We start from the raw sequence: 8,750 nt of genomic DNA, 5'->3' as shown, positions 1-8,750 counted from the left end.
GGCAAATCAGAAATGAGTCATGTCTGATAGAAGCAGCCCAGTGGGGCCCAGGGCATGGCAAGCAGAAGGCAAATAAAAGGAAGGTGGGATTTCTGATCCTACTTTTCTGCCCCTGGAAGTACTATCTGTGGTCAAAGAAGGAGAGAAACCCCACTCAGAGTCCTAAAGAATTGGCCTTTGGATGCTCTGATGGTGCAAGATCTGATGGTGTTTGCTGTGTTGAGTATGGACTAAGGTGGGCTTTAGCACAAAAGCATCCTGCAGAAGCAAAGACTGAATAAAAAAAGTTTGTTTGTTTTTTGAATTTTTGAATTTTATTTTATTTTTTTATACAGCGGTTCTTATTAGTTATCTATTTTATACATATTAGTGTATGTATGTCAATCCCAATCTCCCAATTCATCCCACCACCACCCACCCACCCCGCCCTGCCACTTTCCCCCCTTGGTGTCCATACGTTTGTGAATAAACCAAATTTGTGTGATGAAACATATTGCAAGTATTTTGAAGAACAGATTTTTATAAGGCCAACAATTTTTAAAAATATTAAAGAACACGTTTTGCCTCCTGTTTAAATCATCATCCAGTGGCTTTCTAGCAAATAATTATAGCAAGAGACCAACCTTTTTGAGTGTGAGGACTGTATCATGCTATACATTATATTTTCAATGTCTCTACGATTTGAGAAAACACACAGTGATCAAAGGCTGCTATTAATTCAGCAAAGCAAGTAAGCAAATTGGTATTTTATTCAAAATTTCATCTATAGACATCTAAAAATATAGTAGTGTGTGTGTATATGATATATTATTTATTTAGTCTACTACACTAAATGTGCATATGGATATATAGGCCCCTTAAAATAAAGTCTGCTACACCCAGGGGCCCAAGACCTACTGGTTGGGAACCACAGGGTAGGACAGGCTTATGACTGATGACAATGAGGAAAGCCTGGGGCACATCTGCTGGTCTTCCATTGGTTTTATCATCATGACCCTCACACTTTCTTCCTGAAACCCTGTACTTGGATTTGTTTATTGAAAATATTTTTTGTATAAACTTCAACAAGTTGGTTATGACTTTGGCAGTGGAAACTTTTTTCTTTCATGCTAAAAAATGAATGGTGCTTTGAATAGAGACTTGAACAACTAGGAGAAAAGTTGTTTTAAATTCAAGATGTACCAGGTCCACTACTGCATTTAACGATATGTTCTTCCTTAAGGCAGGTGGTGATACACGGTTGTTTGCTGCACGACTTTCCATACCTTTGTAACGTCCGTATTTAATAATAAATGAAAGCACAAGGATTTCCTGCATCTCAGTTTAAAAAAAAAAAAAAGGGCTTCCCTGGTGGCACAGTGGTTAAGAATCTGCCTGCCAATGCAGGGGACACGGTTCTAGCCTTGCTCTGGGAAGATCCCACATGCCGCAGAGCAACTAAGCCCGTGCTCTACAGCTACCGAGCCTGCGCTCTGGATCCCGCGAGCCACAACTACCGAGCCTGCGTGCCACAACTGCTGAAGCCCGCGCGCCTAGAGCCTGTGCTTCGCAGCAAGAGAATCCACCGCAATGAGAAGCCCGTGCACCACAACAAAGAGCAGCCCCCGCTCGCCGCAACTAGAGAAAGCCCACGCGGCAACGAAGACCCAACGCAGCCAAGAATAAATGAATAAAATAAATAAATTTTAAAAAATATATATAATCACCACAGGCCAAAAAAGTCTACCAATAAAGTTCTTACTTGCTATACAAAGCAGAGCTAAGCAACACTGTAAACCTCTTTCTGAGTGCTTTATGGAATTTCAACTCATTTGTCTTAGCAAATGGCATCAGAACTTGGGATTCAAAATGTGCTTGAAGACTTTAGCCCAGCTGCGCTTCCCTTCTTTTGTGGCTGCCTTGTGTGTGACCCTAAGGACATTTCTGACTTTCTCACAGGCAGTTTCTCCAGTCTTTCATGAGTATCTTCCTGCAGGTGCCCCCTCTCCCTCCTGCATCAACAGTGTCTCCTTCTTACCATGGCACGACTTTCCAATAAACTTGTCTATATTTGCTGTCTACATGAATTCACATCCTAACCGGTTTCAACCCATTCTACTCTGACTTCTGTCCCCGTTGTCCCACTGAAAGTGCTCTTGTCATGATCACAAGCCACTTCCATATGAGCCCAAAGGTCACTTTTTGGTTCTCAGCTCACTTGCTTTCTAAGATGCATCTGACATATTGACACTCCTTTGAATACTTAAGTTTGTATCCACTATACTCATTCATTTATTCATTCAGGAAGACTTGTTCTAAGTACAAAGAATAGAACAGTGAAAAAGAAGGAGTGGGTTCTTGTCTGTATGAATGACAGTGTGAGAGAGACAGAGAGGGAAATACACAGTTACAATAAAGTGTGCTAGATATTAAAATTAGGATGGGGAAAACACTGCGTTAAGAAAGGACTTATGAGGAATGCCTAATCAGGATGTAGAAGGTCATGGAAACTTTCCTGAGGAAGTGAAATCTAATTCAGGACTTGAAAGATGAATAGGAGGGGAAGAGAATGGAGAAAGTGAAGTGAGAAAGGGGACCCAAGACAAACGATAGAGCAGATGCAGGGGCTTGGAGGTGAAGAGAGAATGTGGAGAGATGGAGTAGTTTAGCGCCAGTCAAATGTAGGGTATTTGGGGGGAAAGGGTAACAAAGGTGGAATGATAAAAATGTCACTGGAGGAAGAGGAATCATATGACAGCCCTTGTAAGACAATTTAAGAAGACTGGACTCTTTCATTAAAGGCAGTGGGGAGCCACTGAAGAATGTTGAGCTGGAAAATGACTGAAGTGGAAGAAAGGATTGGAATGGGGCAAGGTTAGAGGAAGGAAGACTTGTTAGGAGTCTGTCGCATTGATCCAGGCAACAGATGGTGGTAGTATTCGTGGAATAGAAAAAACATTACAAAGGAAGAAACAGCAAAATCTGGTGATTGGCTGGGGCCTAGGATAGGGAACAATAGCTGGTCGGGGAGATGGAAGAGTCAATAATAATCCTGATAAGGTTGGTGCCTTTCACCCATCTGGAAAACACCCAAGTAGGAACAAGATGTGGCTAAAGGCAGAAGGGAGATTATGAGTTCCATTGAGTTTGTTGACACTCTTCACAAGCAGAGACACAGACAGGCAGTGGGGACCCTGAAAGATACTGGCTCTCCTCTGTCTCTTTCAAGTATAAGTAAAGGAAGGAGGAAATAATGATTATGTCTCTGTTCCTGGGACCCATCTCAGGGAGTACATCTGAGTGACCCATGATGCATGATGTGGAGAGTGGGCATGACATGCTTCTAGGGGGAATCTACCTTTCTTCTAAGTGGGAGGACACTTCCCATGACAGTCAGACAGAAGCCACCGCTCAAGAGCCATGGCTTTGAGAATTGGGGTATCAGGACTCTGCAACAAGAATCAGATACTTAGTGCCAAAGCTCACATGACCTCATTGCCAAGTTCTCAGCAATATGCTTTAACAGGCCTCAGTGGTCATAGAGGGTAAGGCGTTTGGGGAAGTAGAAGCAGCCCTGAAATAGCTACAACCTGAGTGGGGGGCTCTTGTCCTTTCTCAGGATCCTGGCAAGGGCTAAGCAATATATCCAGGTTTGGGATCAGCAAATCAGACCAAGTTGAAATGAGTCCAGACAGATTGGATGTATGGGAAGAAAAATATTAACTTTTCTCATCTTAGCTTTGTTGGCTTGTGAATTTTCTTTTGTATTTTAATGGCGCAAACCATTTGCAGTGGAGGTCTTATTTCTTGCAAGATCATCGCTTGTGCAATCCTATCTGGAGCAATATGTAGACGTGAAAGAAAAAATGAGGAAATGTATTTCAGTCACTTTGAAGAAATCATTCAAATTGCTAGATATAATGCCAATACCTTTCTAACACACTTAGTTGAAATACTGTGCTTCTCTGTGCTGTTAGCAGGACAAAAACGAAAGAATTCAAATATTGTGGTGCAAGGGGACCATTTTTCTGTTTTCAACATGAGTTTTCCAGTTCATGTTCCCATTACTTATCATCTATCACATCCTCTGTCTCTCTCCATGCTAATATTTTACACAACAACATAACCTGGCTCGTCAACAGGCTATCAATACACCATTAATTGAGTGTATGTCACTCTAGGAAGTCTGTTAGGAATGCCCAGAAAAATTCTATTTAGCGTATGATAAGGGTTGAAATTTCTTCTACAAATGAGTAAATTTCTTCTAAGTTAAGAACTGTGGCAGGAGCTACGGGATTAGGGCTCATCGGTGACCTGAATTTCTATACAGAGTCCTGTCAACTTCCTGACAAGGGTGGCCAACTCCCTTCTGCTGAATTACTCACTGTCAGCCACACCAGGGCATGATTTAACTCAGTTTATAAGACTGTTCCACTATCCTCAGGGGAGTGTTTAGTTAGTCATCAGCATCAGCTTTTGTTGGTCCCACATCATACAGCCCCCATCCTTCCTCTGTAACAGTTTTGGCTGCAATGGAAGTGGCATTTTAACACTAATAACCTGTACCCCTAATGCAGCTATTCTTGTGCAACAGGCGCTGTTCTAAACGCTGTTTTACACGATCTCATTTAATCCTCAGAACCACCGGCAAAGTGGGATTATTGGCTGCATTTTAGAAATGACAAAACTGAAGTTCAGGGAGAGGAAGACATTTCCCAAGGGTCACCCAGAACTGGGGTTTGAACTCAACTGTTTGACTCTTGAATCTGTCCTCTTAATCACTGGACCAATGGCTTGCAAATTTGTTCCCAAAGGATGAAGGGGCAGAGCTCCAGGATCCTACCCCAACCAAGCAACTCTTCTTTTGTTGTTTTATACACTGAGGTTCAGTGTAGAGATTGTTGAAATAAGGGTCCACAGCCATGTTTTAAAAACAGTTCAAAGGGCCTGCATTGGCTCTGTTGTCTCTGGGCAGCATTTGAAGCAGTTCTACTGCACATGGAACCCAGAAGTGCCCGCATTGTGCACTCGAGGGCCACTAAATGATTGATGAAAGGAAAAGCCCTACTGATTGGCTACAAAGCCTAAAATCTTATGTCAGTAACTCTGGGTTAGATCAACGAAGGCCTGTCAAACTGATCATATGACAAGACAAAGGGTAGCCCAGTACAAATTAACTCCCATCTATCTTTGGCATCAATTTATTAGCCACCTTGTCATTCAGGAATGTCCCAGGACAGGAGACATGGGCAGGTATATTTTGTTAGTGGGAAGGCCAGAGACAGTTACAACAGTGGGGACCCACTGAAGAGCTCATGAGAGATCAAGTGGGACAAATGAGGGAAAAGCTTATTTTTTTTTTCCCCATAATAGGCTAGTCCCACATAGCAGAAATTAAAAAAAAAAAAAAAAAAAAAAGAGATGGCTCTGATGCATTGCAGAGTTTATTTAAAAGGCAATTAATCAGATTTAATTTCTTAGCGGCCACTCTAAGAAACTACATGGCAAGTCTCTTTATAATTTTTCCTAATGACAGTTCTACAGTTAGAAAAACAGTACTGTCTTCCTTCTAGAGACAGCTATCATTTCCCAGTTCAGAAAAGATGTTGTGAGAATTTATTGTATGGCATGAAAACTTTTTGGAATCAAAGCATCACTATTATCTAATAGATAAAGGAAGCCCAGATTATAGAGAAGTAATGTGTATAAACCACAAACACTCAGCAAATCAAATGCAATGGGATTTCCTGCATGTCTGTACTTCAAAGTTCTTGGACACCAAAAGGCAGAAGCTGAGGAATCTGCCACTTTGATGCTGCAAGTAATTTTTTATATCCCAAGAAGTGAGACCTAGAGCAGACAGATTTTTGATTCTGTGAAAAGCTATCCAATATGGCTTTCAGTTCTGAAAAATAAAGAAAGTAACTACCCTCTGTTCTTCTTGGGGGAGAAATAATAACCTGGATTCAGACACTTTAAACCCAGAGGTCCATTTAGTCACATAAATCAAATATAATCTAACAGACTTCTCTTTCTCTGAAGATACTTTTTGTGGTGGAGGAGGGCAGAATCCAGGGCAGAAAACTTTTCTTTTTCTTTATATAGATTTATGCTGCTTTACAATAGCATATTGTTTATTGTTAAGAAGACCCTCTCAGAGCATGCAGGCCTGTGTGTGTGTGTGTGTGTGTGTGTGTGTGTGTGTGTGTGTACGTACATAAATGCATTTGTTTATGCGTTACTGTTCCCATACAAGATCTTGTATCAGAGAATCTGAAGACTGCAGGAAAGTTGGGTATGTCTGAACATGACATTTTATAAAATACTTTTGATTGGGTTACAGATGTCCATACTTGGTGTAATAAACGACTCAATAGTCAAAGTTTGGGAGAAACATACTCATATTGAAACATTTGTCTGCTTAAGTATATAGATTAAGGCTGGTTCAGGTAGAGTATGGAGCTTCCCTTGGAGAATTAACACAATCATCCTGGAAAGAGACAGATCCTGGGATAGGCAGTGATGGGCCACGAAGCTGACTTAAGATGACGAGATAAGACGAGGCACTTCTTTTTCCTTTGGGGCCTCAAGATAATTGGGCCAGGAGGGGAGACATGTTAGAGGAGACTCCCATTGAGGGGGGTGCATATGTGTGTGCTGGAGGGTATGTGATGATAAGCTGGTCCTTGTAACATGGCCGCATGTCACTGGTGACTCCCTATAGGTCTGGCTGTGGTAATTAAATTAGTCAGTGTGGTGTACTTCCCTTGCATAATTGTCAACTTTTCAGGTTTTCAAGTAATCAGGGTTGTAGCATGGAATGACCACCAAGTTTACCAATATGGAATTCACTGGGGACCTTGATAAAGACTTATTTAAAGTAACAGCCCCGTCTCTGCTGCACTGTGGGGAATCAAAGAAGGCTTGATGCCCCTTTTGGGGATGAAGCAATATGGTGGTGCAGTGGCAGCTTAAGGAAACTCATTCTAGGGAGATAAAGTAATGATCAGTGGCCCACAGTAGGAGGAGAGACCTAAAGTCTGAGCCAGATAGTTGGCTGAAATGATAAATGATGACCAGGGAGGACCTGTAGAGAGAAGAGCCCAACAGTCACATAAGGTGAAGGCTCAGATCTTTACTTTGGATATTTAAAGTTAATATGAACATGGCAGTGCAAATATCTCTTCAAGATAATGATTTCATTTTCTTTGGATACATACAGAAGTGGGATTGCTGGATCGTATGGCAGTTGTATTTATAATGTTTTGAAGAACCTCCATACTGTTTTCCATAATGGCTGAACCAGTTTACATTCTCACCAACAGTGCACAAAAGTTTCCTTTTTTCCACATGCTCACCAACACTTGTTATCTTTTACTTTTTAAAAAAAGAAATATTTATTTATTTGGCTGCGCTGGGTCTTAGTTGAGGCACGTGGGATCTTCGTTGCTGTGTGCAGGATTTTTAGTTGCGGCATGTGGGATCTAGTTCCCTGACCAGGGATTGAACCCCGGCCCCCTGCATTTGTCGCATGGAGTCTTAGCCACTGGACCACCAGGGAAGTCCCTATCTTTTACTTTTTGATGATAGTCATTGTAACAGGTGTGAGGTGACATCTCATTACGGTTTTTATTTGCAGTTCTCTGATTCTCTGATCATTAGTGCTGTTGAGCATCTCTTCTTATACCTGTTGGGCCTCTTACTTCTTCTTTAGAAAAATATCTATTCAAGACCTTTGCCCATTTTAAAATATGGTTATTTGTTGTTTTTGCTGTTGAGTTGTAGAAATTCCTTATATATTTTGGATATTAATCCCTTATCAGATATATGACTTGCAAATATTTTCTCCCATTCCACAGGTCGCCTTTTCATTTTGTTGATGGTTCCCTTTGCTGTGCAGAAACTTTTTAGTTTGATGCAGTCCCACTTGTTTATTTTTGCTTTTGCTGTCTGTGCTTTGATGTCAATTCCAAAAAATTCATTTCCAAGTCCAACATCAAGGAGCTTACCCCCTGTTTTCTTCTAGGAGTTTTATGGTTTTAGGGCATACATTTAAGTCTTTAATCCATTTTGAGTTGATTTTTGTGTATGGTGCAAGATAAGACTCCTTTCATTCTTTTGCATATGGTAATCCAGTTTTCCCAACACCATTTAGTGAAGAGACTATCTTTTCCCCATTGTGTATTCTTGGCACCTTTGTTGAAAATTAGTTCATTGAAGCATTATTAGTCACAGTAGCCAAAATATGGAAATAAAGTAAGCGTCTGTCAAAAGATGAATGAATAAAGAAAATGTGGTATATATATATATACACCACATGGACTATTATTCAGCTTTTAAAAAGAAGGAAATGCTGCCATTTGCAACAATATGGATGAAACTGGAGGGCATTATGCTAAGTGAAATAAGCCAGACACAGAAAGATAAATATCATATGATCTTACTTATATGTGGAATCTGAAAAAAAAAAGCCAAACTCATAGTAACAGAGAGTATGATGGTGGTTATAATAGGCTGGGGGTGGTGGGGGGAAATGGAAGATATTGATCAAAGGGCACAAACTTTCAGTTTATAAGATACATAGTTCTGGGGCTTCCCTGGTGGCGCAGAAGTTGCGCGTCCGCCTGCCGATGCAGGGGAACCCGGTTCGCGCCCCGGTCTGGGAGGATCCCACGTGCCGCGGAGCGGCTGGGCCCGTGAGCCATGGCCGCTGAGCCTGCGCGTCCGGAGCCTGTGCTCCGCAACGGGAGAGGCCACAACAGAGGGAGGCC

The sequence above is a fragment of the Physeter macrocephalus genome, chromosome 8 (assembly GCF_002837175.3).
Source record: "Physeter macrocephalus isolate SW-GA chromosome 8, ASM283717v5, whole genome shotgun sequence".
Taxonomy (NCBI): domain Eukaryota; kingdom Metazoa; phylum Chordata; class Mammalia; order Artiodactyla; family Physeteridae; genus Physeter; species Physeter macrocephalus.
The sequence above is the reverse complement of the archived record's forward strand: the minus strand, read 5'-3'. Positions refer to the sequence as shown.